This window comes from Leucoraja erinacea, chromosome 20 (assembly GCF_028641065.1).
Source record: "Leucoraja erinacea ecotype New England chromosome 20, Leri_hhj_1, whole genome shotgun sequence".
In the NCBI taxonomy this organism is placed as follows: Eukaryota; Metazoa; Chordata; class Chondrichthyes; order Rajiformes; family Rajidae; genus Leucoraja; species Leucoraja erinaceus.
This window is the reverse complement of record NC_073396.1, coordinates 20,110,944-20,132,101: the sequence shown is the minus strand read 5'-3', so window position 1 is coordinate 20,132,101 and position 21,158 is coordinate 20,110,944. Positions and strand designations below refer to the sequence as shown.

The 21,158-nt window shown below is 44.3% G+C and overlaps 1 protein-coding gene across 1 annotated transcript in view; it reads left to right on the top strand.

Annotated features, from left to right (window-relative positions):
• The window catches only part of LOC129707117 (calpain-15-like), a 142,987-nt gene that overhangs the window by 27,207 nt on the left and 94,622 nt on the right, over nt 1–21,158 (top strand). The gene's annotated exons all lie outside the window — the stretch shown is intronic.

Genomic DNA, 21,158 nt, shown 5'->3' with positions numbered 1-21,158 from the left:
GTGTGGCAGGTCAGAGGTGAGCATAGGCGAGGAGGAGTTTTGACCAAAGATCTTATAGCGCTATAAGGTTTTGACAGGCAGGTGGTTGGACACAGGCGAGAGAGGAACACAAAAGTTTAGATAGGTGCGAGACGTGAAGCTAGAGGATTGATGAGGTGCGAATTGTTATGGAATGAAAGTGGAGAGGGAGGGGAGGAGAGCGATAGGTGCAAGGCCAGCCTGGGTTCAGTGGTGGGGATGAGGGGGATGAGGAGGGCAGAGATGACCCAAAACTGGAGAATTCAATGTTCATACTGTTGGTCTTCTACATCTTCTACCGTGTGGTCAAACTTGTTCTCAGATTTGTTTCCATGGTCACTCTGGAAAAATGCACAAACTTCAAACGTTGAAAAAAGGCTACAAATTCTGCCAAAGGGAACCTGGCAATTGTTCTTTGCTTAGGGTCAAGGTAGAAACGCTTTTCCTTATCTCCTCTCAGGTCTAACTACTTTAAATCTTGTCTTCTTGAGGTTCTCTTCTGTTCATTATTCCTAGGTCTCTCATAATTGTATACACCACATTTAAGTCGGTTGTGTTCCAAAGAAAGCTACCCCAGTTAATGCAGTCGTTCCTCATAGGTGTATTGTTCCAGCCCCGGCGATATCCATTGGTGTCACAGGATCACACAACACTATTGTTTCCTCATACATCTCTCCCTCATGGGCAGCTCAGTTCACATTCTTCATTTGAACTTCCTCAGTGTGCAGTTGGAGTAAGCCTGGGGTTGACATTGGGATAATTACCTCTCCTCTTTTAAGTTCCTTTAAATTTGGCTGTTGCCTAAATTCTTTCTTCTATCCTTGAAAAAGCAGCTCATTTTGAGACGTTTTGAGCCTTTATTTTGTTTGATAAAATATTTCGTTTTTTTCAACTTAATTTTACGTCTGACTTGCTGGGGTGTTGGAAGTTTTCTTGGGATTTAAGCCCTGTGTGTAATGCCTTAATTTCTAGTGGCACAGTATTGAATGGAGAAATGACACATTTAAGTTTGAGAGTAAACATGATGATCAGCATGATGATCATGTTCAACATGATGTGTTTGAATGTCAACAACAAGGACATATCACCCTCCGAGGTGAAATACTGTGGATGTCTGGTTTCTGAAGTTAAAAGAGGACAATTCTGAGAAGGCTGAGTATCATCAGTGGGGAGAGAAATAGGAAATGTTCTAGGTTGGTGACCAGGACTTGTCTCTATCCCAGGAGAAACATCGCTCAATTTGTCGCTTCTGCAGTTATAACAGTCTCACTGCCAGCTCTTACCCTGATATTTTAGAGAATATCAATTGTTATTATATGGAGAACACAAGGCAGGGTATTTTTCATAAAGTGTCCCAGATAGCTGTTGAAAAATGCAAAGTCCAAAAATGTGATTAAGCCTGAGAGTGTAGAAAATATTGAGTCATAAGGAGAGATTTTTTTCCGGGGCGTGAAGGAAGCGGGGGAGGTGATCTCAAAGGTTTATAAAATGATGAGGGACATGCACAAGATGGATGGTCAAAGTCTTTTCCCCAGGGCAAGGGAGTCTAAGACTAGAGGGCATAGGTTTAAGGAGAGGGGCGAGATTTAAAGGGAACATGCGGGCCAAACGTTTGACACAGATTGTGGAGAGTTTATAGAAGTAGCTGCCAGAAACAGTTGAGGCAGGGACCACTACAATGTTTATCAGACGTTTAGAAAGGTTTGTGAATGGGAAAGGTTTAGATGGACAGGAGAGGCAAATTGGACCAGTCAGAGAGGCAGCTAGGTGGGGCGTGGATGAGGTGGGCTGAAGGGCATGTTTCACTGCTGTACGACTCCTGAGAGTCCATGATCATTAAAGGGCGTCAGGCATCACGTTCAGCTGGAGCTTCTCGGGAAAGATGCACAGAACTGGGTGAGGATTTGAAATTCCAGCCATGGGTTGGCTGGACCCAGTGGAGAACGCAGAGGCAATGGCATGTTTTCAGTAGAGGGAAATAAAGCAGATGGAAAAATAATCCAGCTATGAACTCCCCCCTCAGAGTTTAAACAATTTTCCAAGCCCAACCAGCAGTGTGGAAATCCAACAGCCTGACAAAGTCAACACCAGAATCTTAGCTTGTAGGTATTGTTCAGACTCCTCCGTCACAGTCCCAGTTAGTTCAATCTCACTGGCAGACAGGCGCTCCAACGCAGTGGTATATGTAGACACAAGAAAATGCAGACGAAGATTTCCAAAAAAACGCCGCAAGTGCTGGAGTAACTCAGTGGGTCAGACAGCATCCCTGTAGAACATGGATAGATGACGTTTTGGATCGTTTTGGGTCTGAAGAAGGATTCTGACCTGAAATGTAGTCTATCCAAGCCTTCCGGAGATGTTGCCTGCCCTGAGTTATTCCAACGGGTTTTTTTAAGTGGTGTATGGTCTTGGGAGCTTTCAACATTGATTCCACACACCATGATGTCTTGGAGCTTCAGGCCGTACACGGAGAAGGAAAGCTTCTTCTGTTCACCACCTACCATCCTCCCTCAGCTGATGAACCAGGGGGCGGAAGGCCACAGGCTATGGTTTGAGTGGCCGACCTCAGTGACCTCCAACAGTAGCATCACACAGCAGCAGCACTAAGCTGGCTGATTCTCAAAGGACATTTCTTCCAGATTGAGTTTCCAGCATCTAGTGAATGAACCGACACGAGAGATAAACCTACTTGACATTCTTACCAAATACATGCAGGATGTCCATTTGTCAATGGTGGATAGGTAAAACTGACTTCTGGAGTGCTAGCCCCGTCTCCACGCTGAGAAAACACCTCAAGCTGTGGTATGGCACAATGGCACAGCGGGTAGAACTGCTGCCTCGCAGCAGCAAGACCTGGGTCCTTTCCAGACATTGGATGCTGTCTGTGTGAAGTTTGCATGTTCTCCCTGTGACCGCATGGGTTTCCATCGGGTGCTCCGATTTCCTTGCACTTCCCAAAGACGTGCGGGTTGCAGGTTAATTGGTCTCTGTAAATTGCCCCTCGTGTGGAGTGAGTGTGTTTGAAAATGGGATAACATAGAACTAGAGTAAACTGGATAGTCGGCATGGACTCAGTGGGCCAAAGGGCACTGTATCTTTCAATCAATCAGTACCTTGTGGGCACCAGAAACATGGCATGTGTACTGTCTCGGTGAAGTCGACTATTACGCCACAATCGTTGCACATTTGTACTTGTCTATGATTGTGCTTATCTATAGCATGTTTTTATTTGATTGTATGCAAAACAAAGAATTTCACTGTACAAAGGTACATGTGACAATAAAATATCATCATCATCAAATGGGGTAAACCTAGGTCTAACAGATCAAGACTGGACATACATGAAGAATGTACATGACCTGCTGGTCTGGCTGCTCTCTCTACCATTGCCGTCCAGTCAGGGGGTCTACTCTGGGTTCATGAGTGCTGAAGGGAGAGCGAGGACGGCATCAGGCGAGGAAATCAAACTCTGCAGAAGCGGGAAGTCTGAGCAAATGTACAGGAGCCCACACTGAGCGCTGAATGCAGGGCACCAGATAAGAAGCAGGGTAAGAATCACTTCTTCATCTGGAAGGAGTGTTTGAGTCCCGGATGGTGAGAGGTGGAAGGATGGGTGTTGCATGTCCCGCTGTTCCACGGTTGATGCAGTTGGTGGTGATGGAAGAACGGACCAGAGTGTTGCGATGTGAATGCTGACATGGAGAGGTTCCACTTACAATATCCTCCTGCTCATTACATTGACTCCTGGTTGTGCTTGGGAGGGTGTTCATCATGACCTTAAACTCATTAACATGCATGAGTCTGAAGGGTCTCGACCCGAAACATCGCCTTATCCTTCGCTCCATAGATGCTGCCTCACCAGCTGAACTTCTCCAGCATTTTGTCTACCTTCCATTTTTTTCAGCATCTGCAGTTCTTTCTTAAACATGCACGAGCTAATATTTTTATAAAATTTAACTGGACTGATGCCTCTGGTAAAGTTAGAAAGGTATCCTCCAGTGTTTCACTGGGAGATAATATTGCCTTGTCCAGCTTGTAAAACAAAGTGCAGTCATTCATTCACAGTTACACGCAGTGTTAGTTTCAGCTGACATTCACCACAGAGTATTGAGAAAACAGATCAAGCCTGCCAAATCCACTGTCTCCTCCCACACCAGCTGCACCAGTGCCATGAGAACCCTGCGAGGAATAATTTTAAATCACTCCAATTGAATACAAGGTAAGGATACAGATTCAAATCGTGGAGGAAAGCATAATCTGAAGGAAATTCAGCTGCAAATCATGAGAAGAGCAATTAAGCCACATAGGGCCTTTTGCATCATTCAGTAAACCCAGTGTAAACCTGGGTATCTGAGGAAGAGCGAGCAATATGGATCTCATCTAAAATGCCCCATTCGCAAATAAATCTTTTACAGCTTGCTGTCACGGCCAAGGATTGATCAACATGAGGACATGCTGCAACATTGTCAGCCCCCAATCCTATTGTTCAATTAAAATAAGCATTCACTGCATGGAATTGTGCCCTCATTAGAAATCCAATAAAAAGTGGGGAGAGGTTTATCTGTTGCCGTTGAAGGTCCTATATCATTCCACCTTGAATTAAACCCTTGATTAGGGGAAATCAAGAACCAGAGGATGTAAGTTTATGGTGAAAGGGAAATCTGAGGGGTAACCATTTCACACAGAAAATGGTGAGTATACGGAAGGAGCTGCCAGAGGAGGGGGTTGAGGCAGGTACTATAACAGCATTTAAAAAACATTTGGGCAGGTCCATGGATGGGAAAGGTTTAGAGTGATAAGACCAAATGCGGGCAAATTGGACGTGTTTAGATGGGGCATCTTGGCTGGCATGGACGAGTTGGGCCGAAGGGTCTGCTACCATGCCGTATGACCCTGACAGAGGGCGATATCCAGTTGGGACCAATTAAAAAATAATTCCGAAATAGAGCAAGTCCTTTGGGACCAATTCATAGCTGCCTCTATCCTGATTTTTAAACATCATGACACTCGGGGAGGGTTTTGGTGGGTGCATGTGTTTGCCCGAGCATAAGCATGAGCAGCCGTTCAATATTTAAAACCAGAGCAGAAAATGCCTCGGGGAAACTGCAAATGACAGTCAGAATAACGCTGTCAGCTGAATTATTTTCCCCAAAGTACTGCAGATAAAAGCACAGCGCAGGGAAATCCACAGACATGTCAGATAGTCATCTCCAAAGATGCTTTTCCTCCCCCATCCAGCTGACTGGGATCATCAACATGTGGGCATCACTAGAAAGAAGTTTAAATTGTGATTAACGCACATTACCTGTACATCGTCACATCACATCCGTTGGATTTACATCAAGTCAACAAAACATTTAAGTTTTAACTTTTCTTAAAATTAAAATGTTGAAGAAACATTCAGACAGGTGCGAGGGTAGGAAAAGTGTAGAGAAATATGGGCCCAACGCAGACAGCTGCGACTTAGATGGGGCATGTTGGTCGGCGTGGGCAAGTTGGGCTGAAGGGCCAATTTCTACGCTCTTTGACTATCACTCTATAACAAATAAAGATGAATGATTTATTTACCAATAAACATTGATATTAAATATAAAACCAGACAAGAAAGAGCCAGGGTGATGTGGGTGGGGTGGCAGTTACTATGAGCCCGATGCCTGCAATCTCGCCTCAATAGTCTATAGGTGCAGGTGTAGGCCATTTGGCCCTTTGAGCCAGCACCGCCATTCAATGTGATCATGGCTGATCATCCACATGAAAAAGTGTTTCCTCATCTCCATTCTAAATGCCTTACCCCTTAAACTGTGGCCCCCCAACATTGGGAACGTTTCCTGCCTCTAGAGTGTCCAAACCCTTACTAATCTTATATGTTTCAATAAGATCCTCTCTCATCCTTCCAGCGTATACAAGCCCAGCCGCTCCATTCTCTCAGCATATGACAGTCCTGCCATCCCGGGAATTAACCTTGGCTACACACCCTCAATAGCAAGAATGTCCTTCCTCAAATTAGGGGACCAAAACTGCACACAATATTCCAGGTGTGGTTTCACTAGGGCCGTATACTGGGGCAGAAGGACCTCTTTGCTCCTATACTCAACTCCTCTGGTTATGAAGGCCAACATGCCATTTGCTTTCTTCATTGCCTGCTGTACCTGCATGCTTACTTTAATTTCAAGGACCTAAGCAATCGTTCCAGGTGCGACAGAGGTTTACCTGCATCTCCTCCAACCTCATCTATTGCATCTGCTGCTCTAGATGTCAGCAGATCTATATCGGTGAGACCAAGCGGAGGTTGGGCGATTGTTTCGCCGAACACCTCCGCTCGGTCCGCAATAACCAAGCTGACGTCCCGGTGGCTCAGCACTTCAACTCCCCCTCCCACTCCATCTCCGACCTCTCTGTCCTGGGTCTCCTCCATGGCCACAGCGAGCAGCACCGGAAATTGGAGGAACAGCACCTCATATTCCGTTTGGGGAGTCTGCATCCTGGGGGCATGAACATCGAATTCTCCTAATTTTGTTAGTCCTTGCTGTCTCCTCCCCTTCCTCAGACCCCCTGCTGTCTCCTTCCATCCCCCAGCCTTCGGGCTCCTCCTCCTTTTTCCTTTCTTGTCCCCCCCGCCCCCCGCCCCCGATCAGTCTGAAGAAGGGTTTCGGCCCGAAACGTTGCCTATTTCCTTCGCTCCATAGATGCTGCTGCACCCGCTGAGTTTCTCCAGCTTTTTTGTGTGCTTACTTTCATTGACTGATGAACAAGGACCCCCAGATCCCACTGTACTTCCCCTTTTCCCAACTTGACACCATTTAAATAATAATCTGCCTTCCTGTTTTTGCTACCAAAGTGGATAACCTCACATTTATCCACATTAAACTGCATCTGCCATGCATCTGCCCATTCACCCAACCTGTCCAAGTCACCCTGCATTCTCATAGCATCCTCCTCACAGTTCACACTGCCACCCAGCTTTGTGTCATCTGCAAATTTGCAAATGTTACTTTGAATCCCTTCATCTAAATCATTGATGTATATTGTAAATAGCTGTGGTCCTAGCACGGAACCTTGCGGTACCCCACTAGTCACTGCCTGCCATTCTGAAAGGGACCCGTTCATCCCTACTCTTTGTTTCCTGTCTGCCAACAATTTTCTAACCACTCTACCCCCAATTTTCTATCCATGTCAGTACTTACCATGTGTCCTAATTTTGCCCACTCATCACCTATGTGGGACCTTATCAAATGCTTTCTGAAAGTCCAGGTGTACCACTACATCCACTGGCTCTCCCGTGTCCATTTTCCTAGTTACATCCTCAAAAGATTCCAGAAGATTAGTCGTATATGATTTTCCCTTCGTAAATCCATGCTGACTTGGACCAATCCTGTTACTGCTATCCAAATGTGCCGCTATTTCATCTTTCATAATTGATTCAAGCATCTATCCCACCACTGATGTCAGGCTAACTGCTCTATAATTCCCTGTTTTCTCTCTCCCACCTTTCTTAAAATGTGGGATAACATTAGCTACCTTCCAATCCACAGGAACTGATCCTGAATCTATAGAACATTGGAAAATTAACACCAATGCATCCACGATTTCAAGAGCCACTTCCTTAAGTACCCTGGGATGCAGATCATCAGGCCCTGGGGATTTATCCCATTCAGCCTTCAGTCCCATCAGTCTACCAACACCATTTCCTGCTTAATGTGAATTCCGTTCAGTTCCTCCACCACCCCAGATCTCTTATCAAATCCGGTTCATTACACAACACTAAATCCAGAATTGCCTTCTCCCTGGTAGGCTCCAGTACAAGCTGCTCTAAGAATCCATCACGGAGGCACTCCACAAACTCAATTTTTGGGGGTCCTGTACCAACATGATTTTCCCAGTCTACCTGCATGTTGAAATCTCCCATAACAACTGTAGCATTACCTTTACGACATGCCAATTTTAACTCTTGATTCAACTTGCACCCTATATCCAGGCTACTGTTTGGGAGCCTGTAGATAAGTTCCATTAGATTGTCCCTTTACAATTCCTTAGTTCTATCCATACTGACTCCACACTGTTTTAATGTCACCCCTTGCAAGGGACTGAATTTCACTCCTCAGCAAAAGAGCTACCCCACCCCCTCTGCCCACCTGTCTGTCTTTTTGAAAGGAGGCATACCCTTGAATATTCAGTTCCCAGCCCTGGCCCTCTTGCAGCCATGTCTCTGTAATTCCCACAACATCATACTTGCCAATTTCTAACTGAGCCTCAAGCCTCATAGTCAATTGCCATGCCGTTACTTGGAGGCTCATCGAGGTTCGGCATGACTCTTAATACTCTTACAAACATCTACAGATGTACTGCAGAAAGTATCCTGACTGGTTGCATCATGGACTAGTACGGCAATTCCAATGCCCTGGAATGCAAGAGTCTGCAGAGAGTGGTGGGCAGCAACTAACTTGAGGCGCTGCCTATCATCAAGGATCCTGCACCATCCGGGCCGTGACCTCTTTATTGCTACTGGTTGGCAGGAGGAACTGAAGCCTCAAGTCCCACACTACCAGGTTCAGGAACAGCTACTTACCTATCATCAGGTTCATGAACTGACCTGCACAACCCTGGTCTTTCCGCGGCAACGGAACACTACAGCCTCTTGAACTACCACAAACTTATTTTGTTTTTCTAATTAATTTTTTGCACTCTTGTCTTGCCCTCTCCTTTAATTTCATTAATTCTATCGAATACTCAGAAGTAAACCTGTCCAGTGACTTGATGCTGTTGCTTTCCAAAGCCAGCAGAGGCTAGAGCTGGACCAAGCCTTGGCATCGAAACGTGTTGATAGGTAGTAACATGTGGAGTGCTGGTGCTGCAGTAGTAGCACCTTTGTCTGAGTTTGATTCTGACCTCTGACTCTGTGTTTGTGAAGTTTGCACATCCTGCCATGCTCTGGTTTCCTCCTGCATCCCAGAAACATTCTGATGGGTTTATTGTCCGCTGTCAAATACCCATAATGTAGGTGTGCTGCAATAGAATCAGCAAACTGCTGATGGGAATGTGTGAGAGAATGGTGCAGGCAAATGGGATTGATAGGATTGCATTGAGAGCCAGCAGAAGCTTGATGGGCTGAATGGTTTCCCTCCTTGCTGTGCGGAAATATGGAACAGATGATAATTTGGTAACTGAGAAAACAAAGGTTAATTTTAATCAAATCAGTTTTTCATTTGACCTTTAGTGCATGATGTTTGTATACATCTTGTGCCTCTATTGATTTTCTGAGCATTATAGCAGGAATTAGCCAGGCAGAACAGCAGTGCATCTGTTCAATTAGTAATGGTCTGCATGTTCATTACTGTGGGACGCAAGCAATGTAGCAAATGCACAGGATCTTAATCCATTCTCATCCATTTCACTTGCTGTGGATTCCCGATGTTTTTGAAAGTGGAAAATGTGCTTGAAATTTATCAGATTTATTCCTGCAGGCTCTTTCTGCTGAAAATACAACATTTGCTTGTTGGAAAGAACTGGTTTTGAAAGAAAAGGCTTGTTACACCCTGGAATATTTTAATTTGTTTTTTCTGGATCGGGATGTCGCTCACCTTGCCTCAATAGCAGAACACACCTCTTGGACTTGTTTTCTAATTACATTTTGCACCGATGTCTTGATTTTTTTGTGCCGTTTTGTTTTTCACGGTCTTTAATTTATGTGTATTTTATGTTTTATGTATTGTCTGAGTCAATGTGCCTGTGTTGCTGCTGCAAGCAAGATTTCCATTGTACCTGGTCCTCACCATACTTGTGTATATGACAAAACTTGACTGGATGCCAGCATTTATTGTCCATCCCTAATTGCCCCTTGGAAAGTTGGTGCTGAACCTGCATCTTGAACTGCTGCAGGCCTTCTGGAAAAATTACTCTTACAGCGATATTGAGGAGGGATGGACCCAGCAACGATGAAGGAACGACAAGATGTTTCCAGTTCAGGATGCAGTCTAATATGGAGAGTATCTGCAGCTGGTGGTGTTGTTCTCATGTACCTGCGGCCCATGCCATTTATACTGGAAGCAGTCACATATTTAGAAACATAGAAAATAGGTGCAGTAGGCCATTTGGTCCTTTGAGCCAGTACTGCCATTCAATATGTTTATGGCAGATCATCCAGAATCAGTACCCTGTTCCTGCTTTCTCCCTTCATCCCTTGATTCCGTTAGCTCTAAGAGTTATATCTAACTCTCTTGAATACATCAAGTGAATTGGCCTCCACTGCCTTCTGTGCCAGAGAATTCCACAGATTCACAACTCTCTGGCTTAAAAAGTTTTTCCTCATCTCAATCTTAAATGGCCTATCCCTTATTCTTAAACGGTGACCCCTGGTTCTGGACTCCCCCAAACATCGGGAACATGGTTCCTGCATCTAGCCTGTTCAAATCCTTAAGAATTTTACATGTTTTTGGCATCTTGCATGAATTTGGGAAAATGTTGTCAGAGTTCTGGGGTACAGCAGGTGCACACATTCAGGCTGCCCTATGGTGGGCCACCTCTGGGTACAGCTGCTCCACACATTCAGGCTGCCCTATGGTGGGCCACCTTTGGGTACAGCGGCTCCACACACTCAGGCTGCCCTATGGATCTTGCAAAACCAAAGTGAATGAAAATGCTTTCTAAATCTTGCTTTATTGAACACAAGAGGCTGCAGAGAGTGGTGGACTCAGCCTCCCCACCATTGATGGCATCTACATGAGATGCTGCCTCAAGAAGACTGCATCCATCATCAAGGATCCCTGCCATCCAGGCCCTGCGCTCTTCTCCGCTGGGCAACCTGACTGACAAACATGGTTGACCCGGAACTAACTGCTCAGTTCAGGGCACTGACAATAAGTGCCAGCATTATCAGTAATTTAAAAAAAACTCTGCAGAGACACATCTTTAAATATCAGGAATACTGTTAACCATGAATTGGTCTCTTCCAGCTGAAGGAAGAATGTGTGCGGAGGTGAGATGCTGTTGTAAGCTAGATCTGGTAAAGATGACAAGTGTTTCTGCACCAACTTGTAATGAGTTTTGTTGCTTTCCCCCTTGTTACCAAGTTGAAAGAAGTTGAATGAATGCACTGACTCACTTCCTCGGCCTCGTGGGAGATTGAAGCAGCTTGCCTGTTTCATTCCCTCAGTCGGCTGCCTGCTGTTTTCCAACAAATCTTACGATTGAGATTAACAGTTTGCAACCTCCCCTGTGATTTTTTTATTTAATTAAGTTCAAGCAATTATGTGGAAAAGGAATCCTGCAGTCGGGTCAGTGTGGCAGCAGTCTCCGTGCTTTACACTGTCATTCTGTGTTGGGCAACGTTGGCTGTGAGCTGCTGTTTATGCCCCAAGCTTTTGAGAGAAAGTTCGCCAACACAGGGAGTCTCAGTGTGACTCTATCTGTTGATCAGGGCCTCTCGTGCCGGTAGCGGGGGGAGTGTTTGTTTCCGTTTCCATTCCTGTTGCTAGCTGCAAGATCAAATATCCCACCGGGAAGAATTATCTTCCCTTTTTTGCCCGTGATCTAGCCGGCCGACTGGCTGGGTTATACAGCATGAAGTGAAAACAGATGCTATTGCGAGTGTTAGGGCAGGTGCAGCACCATCTGTGGACGGAGATTTGGGTGAGTGGCTGATCCTCAGACCATGCAGAGGCTGGCTGGCGAGGGAGCTGCAGCCATTATAGGGCAGCAGCAGCCTGAAGCCCAGGGTGGATTCATGCAACACTGCAGGAAGCTTGGCACTTTCCCATGGAAAAGGCGAGATAGCCTCACATTTACAAAGAATTACATCTGGGAGAAGTGAGGTTAGATTACAGTGATCTTTAGGGGCAGAGTTACACAGCGTGGGAAAAGGCCCTTCAGCCCAACTCGACCATGCCAACCAAGTTGTACACCTGAGTAAGTGCCATTGTCTACATTTGGCCCTAAATCTTTCCCATTCATCAACCATCAAACCATTGAACACTGCAAACGCCAACTAAACTTTGAACTACAAACTGTCGGTTGCACTAACTTTGGGCTTATGATTTGTTTTGCACTAAGAATTTTGTTTGTTGAACTTTTTTTTGTTAGTTGTATTATATTATCTGTTGAGTGCTGTTTACAGACCTGTTATGCTGCTGAAAATAAAAATTTAATGTTTCCCTTTTGGACCATATGACAATGAAACTCTCTTGACTCTTGATCCATGTACTTGTCCAATGTCTTTTAAACATTGGTTTTGAACCCACCTCTACTACTTCCTCTGGCAGTTCATTCCATAAACTCTCTGCCTTCTGTGTGCAAACATTTGCTCCTCAAATCTCTAAATCATTTCCCTCGCCCTAAATCTCAGAAGTCCGGTGAGAAAACTTGGAAGAGGCTCGAGGAAGAGATTTTTCAGGTTATTATTATTAGTGTTCCCAATATTCCAGTTAAGAGTTCCAAGCTGTGTGCTCCGGTCACAATGTGATGTTACCTTTGTGATTTGAGCATGTGGTAGACGCGCTATGAAACACACTAAGCATTCACTCCCTCTACCAGTGGCGTACAGTGGCAGCAATGTACCCCATCTACAAAATATAATTCACCCAGAATGAATTAATTTCAATTTTCAGTTTTTTTTCCTATTAATGCTTTCATTGTAAGCATTGGTGCAATAGAAATGCTCTTTTCTTAACGTTCTTACGTACTTTCATTTTGAAAAACCTCAGTAGATGTCAGTGCTTCACTCTCAATGAAGCCTTGTCGACACGTGGAATGTTAGGTTGTTGGCATTGAAAACCCATCCCGTAATTGCCCATGACTAACCCATGTTGAACCACTACCTCGTCCTTGGGGAATTCATTTGGTGAAGGAACCCCCATTGTGCAGTTAGGGAGGGAGTTACAATATTTTGACCTGGCCTCGCTGGCAGAAAAGCCAATATGTATGGGCCAAGAATTGGACAATGTATTCATGTGTCTGTTATTTAAGAGAGTCAAGAGTGTTTTATCGTCATCTATACTGGCTACAGAACAATGAAAGTCTTACGTGCAGAGCATAACTGTCCTTTAAACACAATACACATAGATAATATTTAATATACAAATGTTCATTAAACCAAAAACCATAATTCTAGTGCAAACATAAACCTCTGAATCTCTGGTGCAACCAAAGACAGTCCATAAAGTACATGGATGTGTTTACTGTGGTGTCGTATTCAAGAGCCCAATGATATTTTGGGAAGAAGCTATTTCTTGAACCTGGAGGTCATGGTTTTCAGACTATTTGCCTTCTTCCCAATGTTAGGAGCAAAATGGGAGCATGGCCAGGATGGTGTGGGTCTTTGATGATAGTGGCTGACTTTTTGAGGCAATGCCTACTCTAGATCTCTTTGATGGTGGGGAGGTGAGTGCCTGTGGTGGCTCGGGCAGCGTCCATCTCTGTGTAATCTATTTTGTTCTTGGGAATGCGAGTTGCTGAATCAGACTCTGAATCCACCAGTCAGTATTGTCTCGATCGTGCACCTGCAGAAGAGAGTATTTGTCGACAGCGAATACTTATCTTGGTGCCACAGATTGCACTGAGGGTTGCACTGAGTAACTGCTTGGTATTTTGTGAATTGTCCGAATCTTCTGCTGTGGAGGGATGGATTTTCCAGTGGTAGATGCGGTACCAGTGATGCAGGTAGCTTTGTTCTATAGCGAGCAAGGTCTTCTGTTTTATTATGTTTGTTAACCTAAGTTTCACTCATCCCATAACACTGAAGTTTAAGTATTATTGCCTGCAAGGAAATACAAAAGTCAGTTCCTGCAGGGCCCACAATTGGAAACTGGATCAGGACAAGATCATCTTTATAACAAAGGTACACAAAAATGCTGGAGAAACTCAGCGGGTGCAGCAGCATCTATGGAGCGAAGGTAATAGGCAACGTTTCGGGCTGAAGAAGGGTTTCGGCACCGAAACGTTGCCTATTTCTTCGCTCCATAGATGCTGCTGCACCCGCTGAGTTTCTCTAGCATTTTTGTGTACCTTCGATTTTCCAGCATCTGCAGTTCCTTCTTAAACATCTTTATAGCAATATTGGTTGAAGGCTAAATATCGGTAAGGACACCGGTAGGAGCCTCCCTGTTCTCTCGTTAGATATTACTGCACTTTGTTGCATCCACCAGGGAGGCAGAGGGTGCCTTGTTTTACTGCCTTCAGCAGTCAGCACCAGGTTGGCCCCAGTTCTGTATTGAGAGTGGAATCTCTTGAGCAGGACTAGAACCTACAATTTTCAATGTGGAAATGAGAGGGTGACTTCCAATGTCGAGATGAGGGGATGACCTTCCAAGCTGGAGCTGAGACAGTTGTTTCTTTTTGATATTAAGGGATTCTCCTCTCTCCTAAAGTGCCACTTGACCCTAATCTCTGCTTTATAACAGTAATTGTTCACAGAATTAGCAGAACTTTAGGTTTAGATTTATTATTGCCACATATACCGAGGTACAATAACATCAGATAGTATCATACATAAATACAATCAAATCACACTCGAGTTGATAGAGCAACGGGGAAGATACAGAGTGCAGAATATAGTTCTCAGCTTTGTTGCACATCAGTTCCACAGACAATGCCAATGTCCACAATGAGGTAGTGACAAATTGGACAGTGCCCTAGCTTATGGAAGGATCGTTTAGAAGCCAGATAACAAAGGGGAAGAATCTATTCCTGAGTCTGGTGGTGTGCGCTTTCAAGCTTCTGTATTTTCTGCCAGGTGGGTGTGGGGAGAAGGAATGGTGGGGTGGGATGACTCAACTTGAGTACAGCGATTTGTATTGAATTTGCTTGCCACTAATATGTTACAGGCGTGGGCGGGCGCTGATTGCTACAGTAACGAAACATTACAATGTTTGCTAGAGAGTACAAATTGCAGTGTAACCGCAGGGGATTTCCTGCTGTTCCCCTTCTCACCCCAAGATCTGATCATCCTCTTCCCTGATCACTGCTGCTTTGACATTGGATAAACATTGATTCAGATTCAGATTCAACTTTAATTGTCATTGTCAGTGTATAGTACAGAGACAATGAAATGCAGTTGGCGCTATGAGCAGAAAGGATTGTGATGGTAAACATATATACTGCCATCTTTTTATTGGTTCCTATGAAAAATGAAGGGCCGAGGCTTAATCATTTATAAATGTTATCTATTATAGTTTATGTTACGCATTGGGTTTAAAATTCAATCGGGGATTAAAATATGACCCAGGCTGTTTGCACATTATGAATGAGCATAAACCATCTTAAGCTTTGAATAAATCTTTCATAATTTCAGTGATGTGATTTTTCTTTTACAAGCTTATGAAGAAAAGTCATGTGGACATAGACCAGACATCAATTGATTCAGTCTCAGTAACACAAACACAGTGGATAAGGGAATGGTTTATGGTAATAAAAGCAGTCTGGACACTAGTTTTGAGTGGCACACTTCTCTTTTCCAGCTTTCTCCTCCCACTACTCAATCAGTCTGAAGAAGGGTCCCCACCCAAAACATCATCTGTCCATTCCCCCCACAGATGCTGCCTGACCCACTGAATTCCTCCAGTACTTTGTGCTTTGTTCAAGATTCCAGCATCTGCAGTCACTTGTGTCTCCATGGAGGGGGAGCAGGGAAGGAGGAATCACAGAGTGGGAGCAGAGAGGATTCATAGAGGATCTGGACCCAAAACGTCATCCATTCCTTCTCTCCAGAGATGCTGCTTGTCCCGCTGAGTTACTCCAGCATTTTGTGTCTACCTTGTGTCTCCATGGATACTAGTTTCATTCCTTGTCCATGTTATGGCATTGGAGAGATGAGGGTGAAGGAATACTATATCATATGGTTGGTTAGATCTGGACTGCAGTCGACAGCGGTGAGAAAGCAGACTGGTGATTTCATGTATGTTGTTCTGGAAGGAACCTGCCATGTACAGCCAGAGTCATTGCTTGATAGAAAACTGGCAGAGTGCTACTTGGTGTAGCAACTGGATTGTGAGATGTTTAAAGAGCACTCCTTCTCAATTGACATGAATTGATGGTGGACTGAATAGCCACCTTCTGTGTTGCAGCAATTCTATGAAATGTAAAATGAGGTGTGCCAAGAATAGTGTGGCCCAAGGTTTTCTACATTTTGTTCTGTCAGTCACAAATGATGTTGTGGTCTTAATGCAATAACGTCTAAAGTCTGCAAATGCACAAGTCCAGCACACAGGTTCATTAGCGCTACAAGGTCACAGGGAGAACGTGCAAACTCCATATAGACAGCAAACGAGATCTTTAATCCATGCTGTATCTTTCAATCAATAAATGAATAAAGTAAACCTTGCTTTCCCCCCTCTCTCCATCCTTTCCCAGTTCTCCGGCCAGTCTGACTGTCTCCGAGTACATTTTATCTCTGTTTGTTTTGTTGTTAGCTTCTCCCAGCTCGCAATGTTCTACATCTCCATTCCCTTTGTCCTGTTTTTCACACCTCACACATCCTTATCTCCCTCTACCCTGACATCAGTCTGAAGAAGGGTCTCGATTCGAAACGTCACCCATTCCTTCTCTCCAGAGATGCTGCCTGTCCCGCTGAGTTACTCCAGCATTTTGTGTCTATCTTTGGTTTAAACCAGCATCTGCGGTGCCTTCCTACACATGAATAAAGGATGGCGTGTGAGCAAAGGCCTGCGAGACTGGCAGTGGCTGAGGGTAGTAAGGACTGGAATCATCAGAAGTGAAATGGAGAAAATTAGCTACTAATGCAAATGTGTAATAGGCAGTACATAATGTTCATAATCTGAAGCATGTTGGGGGATCCCTTTAAATAACAATGATGATGTCAAAGCACCATCTCTTCCACTGCCACATTTCCCCCTTTGAGGCTGATGTATAAACTCTATACCAGCTGCTATCATGACATATCTGGGTAAAAATGCAAATCCTTAACATTCAAACATGTAAAGCTCTTGCATGTATTGGTTCTTCTTCTTGCGTATGGCGTGCACAGCCTAAATTTGTAGGACAATTTGTTCTAATTGATCTTATTTGATTGTGCATGCCAGGTTGATTGCATTGGTTGAAACAGGGCAGACCATGTGAAGGTTGCAGTCTCCCACACCACATGTATTGGTTCTTGGCTGGAGTCTCTGGAACCAGGAAATAACTGTTTTATAATGAGAGGCAGCCATTCAGCATGGAGTTAGGAGAAAACATTTTGCGGAGAAGAATTATACATGCTTCTATCAAGTCTCCCCTCAATCGTTGTACCAGAGAAAACAATTTGTTTGACCATCCTCTCCTTGTAGCTGCTTTTGCTTTGCTGTAAATAGTTTTGAAGTGTTTTGAGCTTATTAAATACACCATGGAAATGGAAGTCCTTTTGCATTTGACCTTTCTGCTCCTGGCTGCTGTTTCTGCTCTACATATCCTCCTTGCCACTAAGTTAATCCTCCCCCAAAGGTGTGTCCTACTGTTCCTTTCTTCCTTGATTTTATTTCCAGATTTCTATGTTTAAATTCTCTAACTTAGTGGTCACAATTTTTGAAAAGTATCAACTGGATTCGCAAACAAATTCATCTTCTAGATTTTTCATTTTTTATTTTTCACCTTTTGCCTGTTGGCTTTTCTCAGTTTATTGCTTGATCCTGAGAGAGTCATTCAGCACAGAAACAGGCTCTTCGGCCCAACTTGTCCATGCCGGCCAAGATACCATATCTAAACGAGGCTCATTTGCCCATGTTTGACTCATAAGCCTCTGAGCCTTTCCTATCCATGTACCTATCTAAACGGCCCTTAAGTGTTGTTATTGTACTTGCCTCAAGTTGTGGCAGCTTGATCTATATATCCACCATCCTCTGTGTGGAAAAAGTTGTCCCTCAGCTTGCTTTTTAATCTTTCCCCTCTCAACTGTGTCCACTAGTTCCTGATTCTAATTACCTGGGAAGAAAATTGTGTGCATTCACCCTGACTCTGCACCTCGGTAAGATCTAAAAGATTGGTGAAACGGTATATGCAAAGGGTTTCAGATATTAGTGGTGTTTTAACTGTTTGGATTTGATGCACGTTTCCTAATATATTGGATGCAAGTAGCTCAGTAATCCTTAGGAAGCTGCTTCAGACCCCATTTGCTGCACTCATGCCTCTAGTATGGACCATTACACTTCAAGGCCTCTGTGGTGCTGTCATTCATCAATCACTACGACCACTGCAGTGCTACTTGGGTATGGCTGTAATTGATGGCTTCTCAAAATAACAGCCAGTGCTCGCATAATTCGAGATTCATAACATGCTAATAATAAATACAGGTGGTTTTTCCTTTCATACGGGTATTGACTGATTCCTCTCTGCTCCATTATGGGCATAAGACTTTGTCTCTGGAACTGATGCGCTACAATGCTGAGAACTATATTCTGCACTCTGGATCTTCTCCTTTTCTCAATCCATTGTAATTTAGTTTGATGTGATTGTATTTAAGTATAGTATTATCTGATCTGATTGGATAGCTTGCAAAATAAAGCTTTTCAGTGACAAATACAAACTGAAACCTAAAGCCAGACCGTCATGCTACAGGTCTGGCCCCATAGACCCTGTGTCACCTGGCCCCTGATCTATTATTCAGTGAGATGGCGGGGGATCCAAGCCTAACGATATTGGTGTTGGCATTGGTTTATTAATGTCACAAGATGCAATGGAACATTTTTGTATTTGTGCTATCCAATTAAATCAGATCATACTATACACTTCATGGACTATCAAGCCGTACACATACAACAGTTGGAGAAAAGAGGAAAATGCCAGAGTGCAGAATATAGTTTTAAGCATTGTGGCAAAACAGTTCCAGAGAAAAAGTCCAATGTTCACAATGAAGATTTGGAAGATTGGAACTACATCCTTATGGAAGAACTGTTCAGAAATGTGAGTGCAGAGGGGAAGCTGTTCCTGAATCTGGTGGTGTGAGCACTCTAGCTTTTGTATCTTCTGTCCTATGGGAATGAAAAAGATATTTGATAATGTTGGCTGCTTTCCCACTTTCCTGCTCTCCACATACAATTTCACTCTCGCTCTAGCTCTATTTGATAGGCCTGGTGTTTAAAGAAACTACTGTAGAGCAGTTATCTATGTTTCACTGGGGAGAGACAGCCTTTAGGTGTAAAGTAAATGGAAGTGTGACTCAATGCCCAAATGTCACTGCAAGTGGGTGCTGAAATGCTGACGGAGATCTTGAGTCTTCCTGATGAATCAAATGATCATTCTGCTTATACAAAAGCTTAGAAGAAATATGTTCTGGTACATTGCAATGTGCTGTGATAACACTTAGTTGTGATACATTTTCAACAGTCATAGAGGTCAGAAGAAGTGTACTGTAGGTTACCCCTCGAAGAGCCATAGCAGGATGCATCACAGAACCGCACCTACCCTCAGCCGCCCATTGACACTATCCCATTTTTAAAATATTTCCCAGATTCTCTTCAACTCTCTCCAGATTCTACCACTCACCTACACGTTAGGGGCAATTTACAACAGCCAATGAACCTACCAGCCTGTATGGGATGCGGGAGGAAACCACTCACTCACTCACTCACTCACTCACTCACTCACTCACTCACTCTCTCTCAGACGTGCACATGGGCAAGCGCACACACGCGCCCGGATTGAACTGTGTCATTGGCGCCGTGAGGCACTAGGTCTATTGGCAACGCCATCGGGTCGCCTGATGAGGAATGATTTCCCGTGACATAATAGTTAATTTCCTTGACTACAGCCTGTTTCCCACGTCTTTAAGGGAGTGACTACTTCACTGGCCCTGGCTAGCAGAGAGCATCTTGGCTCCAACGTCTTTAAATTAAAGAAAGCTGTGTGTCTCAATGTCCTGTTGTGTATTGAAGCACTGCACAGCTGGCCAGAACACTCAGACAGCCGTGAACCCGAAATCCAGTTGTTTATGGAATAACGTGGAACGGGTAAATGCAGCTGGATCCCGACCCAAAACGTTGCGTGTCCATTCCCTCCACAAATACTACCTGACCCGCTGAGTTCCTCTAGCACTTTGTGTTGTCCTCACAAATAGTGTGAATTGAGGGGAGTCATCTAAAGGGCCTGTCCCACCTGGGTGTCATTTACGTGTCATTTATGCGACACCATTTACGCGTCACGACACACGAGTGATGCATGCATGGCGTGCATTACACGCGCATGGTGCGCGGTGACGTAGGCAGTGATGCGCGGTTGCGCGCGGCGCCCCAGGATTTTGGGTTTCACAAAATCTTCGTGCGCCTCCTGCGTGAAGCACAAATGACGCCCAAGTGGGACAGGCCCTTAACAGAGCAACACAAGACACACGGTGGAGGAGTTAACTCAGTGGTTCAGGCAGCATATCTGGAGAACCTGGATAAATGATGTTTTAGGCCGGGATCTTTTGCAGTGAGTCTACACAAATCTGGCAGAGTAGTGAGTAACCAGAATCCCAAAAGGATCTGGTTTGTGTTTTTCAGTGAGAGTTGAGGCAGAGTTGGGATGAATTTTATCACAATAATTCCCTGTTTGTATTCTGGGAATGCAGTCACTTGCAGAGGCTGCTGCTGTGCTTCAGATGGTCTGACATTTCCCAGTGGCTGTTACTAGCGGAGTTCATGAAATAAGGCAGTTTTATAGGATGTAAGTCTTCCAGCACAAGCTTGTAAATATTTATCCGTACTGAGCTGCCGTTGCTGGTCAGCCAACTCTGGCACCGGGAACCTTGAATACAAGTGTGGAATAACTTCCAAATGGTTGAATTTTGTTTTTGTTGAGAGCTTCCTCGTTTCTCTCATTGCTGCCGTATCCGGGACACCACCTCTTCCTCATTGTTGAAAAATTAAATGTCCAACATTGACCTTGACATTGTAAATGTGAGGGGAAATTATCAGAAAGGTGGTGTGGGGCTTTTTCTTTGATCAGACATTTCCTTGGTTATAAATATACTGGAGGCAGGATGCATGAATGTGCAGGGTGGTGGTAAGTCATAACAAAGTCTTCAGGCAAGGTCCACCTAGAATTGGCACACTGAATGTGATTTTGTTTGTAGGTTTCTCTGAAGAGGTGCACTTCACTCTGCTCACACAGGCATAAGGCTTAACCCAAAGGCAAGGCTGCAACACTATTTGAGGAGCTGGACAAAAGGGGAAACACAGCAACTG